Source organism: Cervus elaphus, chromosome 5, assembly GCF_910594005.1.
Source record: "Cervus elaphus chromosome 5, mCerEla1.1, whole genome shotgun sequence".
Classification (NCBI taxonomy): Eukaryota; Metazoa; Chordata; class Mammalia; order Artiodactyla; family Cervidae; genus Cervus; species Cervus elaphus.
Genome location: NC_057819.1, coordinates 28,321,866 through 28,323,065, shown reverse-complemented (window position 1 = coordinate 28,323,065; position 1,200 = coordinate 28,321,866). Strand labels below are relative to the sequence as shown.

General features: G+C 46.8%; 1 non-coding gene across 1 annotated transcript; it reads right to left on the bottom strand.

Moving 5' to 3' along the window:
• Positions 1–470: 470 nt before the first annotated feature.
• LOC122695735 lies at positions 471–577 on the bottom strand. The gene has a single exon (XR_006341492.1). It is a non-coding gene; the product is annotated as a U6 spliceosomal RNA (small nuclear RNA).
• Positions 578–1,200: the final 623 nt, after the last annotated feature.

Genomic DNA, 1,200 nt, shown 5'->3' with positions numbered 1-1,200 from the left:
TCCATTCATCTGCTGATGGGCATCTAGGTTGCTTCCATGTCCTAGCTATTATAAACAGTGCTGCGATGAACATTGGGGTGCATGTGTCTCTTTCAGATCTAGTTTCCTCAGTGTGTATGCCCAGAAGTGGTATTGCTGGGTCATATGGCAGTTCTATTTCCAGTTTTTTAAGGAATCTCCACACTGTTTTCCATAGTGGCTGTACTAGTTTGCATTCCCACCAACAGTGTAAGAGGGTTCCCTTTTCTCCACAGCCTCTCCAGCATTTATTGCTTGTAGACTTTTGGATAGCAGCCATCCTGACTGGTGTGTAATGGTACCTCATTGTGGTTTTGATTTGCATTTCTCTAATAATGAGTGATGTTGAGCACCTTTTCATGTGTTTGTTAGCCATCTGTATGTCTTCTTTGGAGAAATGTCTGTTTAGTTCTCTGGCCCATTTTTTGATTGGGTCATTTATTTTTCTGGAAAAAAATATGGAACGCTTCACGAATTTGCGTGTCATCCTTGCGCAGGGGCCATGCTAATCTTCTCTGTATTGTTCCAATTTTAGTATATGTGCTGCCGAAGTGAGCACCAGAACATTTCTTCATGTCCTACTTTGGTTTCTCAGTCAACTAGTGTCAGTCAGAGTGGAATGTGCCAGAAGAAATACCCAAGGCCTGTGTCTCATTACCTCTTCCCTCTACCACTTTATTCCTGAGACACATCCCAGTTCCTGCAACACCACTTGGGGAACATGCCCTCATCTGTAGGTGGGGTGACCTTAAGAAAAGAGCCTGGAGGCGGAACCCCATCACCAAAAGACACACAACCCAGCAGATTTTTCAAAGCGATTCCAGCCCAGAAGCTCAACCATTCTTTGGGTGCACTAGGTTTGTTTTCACTGCAGGAGGGTTGGCCTGGATCTGGAGGTTGTGGGCTCATGCAGAGGGGAGCAGGCAGTCCAAGTCTTTGGGGGCTGGGGGCACATTGGCTTACACATCCTCACCAGCCCCTCGACACTCCAGACTTGGTACCCAAGCTTGCTGAGGCTCCAGGGATGAGACACCAGCCCAAGCCACAAAGGCAAAAACAGAGTCAGCATTTCTTTTTTTTTTTTTCAGTAAAGTGAAGTTGCTCAGTCGTGTCCGACTCTTTGCGACCCCATGAACTAGGGCCTACCAGGCTTCTCCGTCCATGGGATTTTCCAGGCAAGGA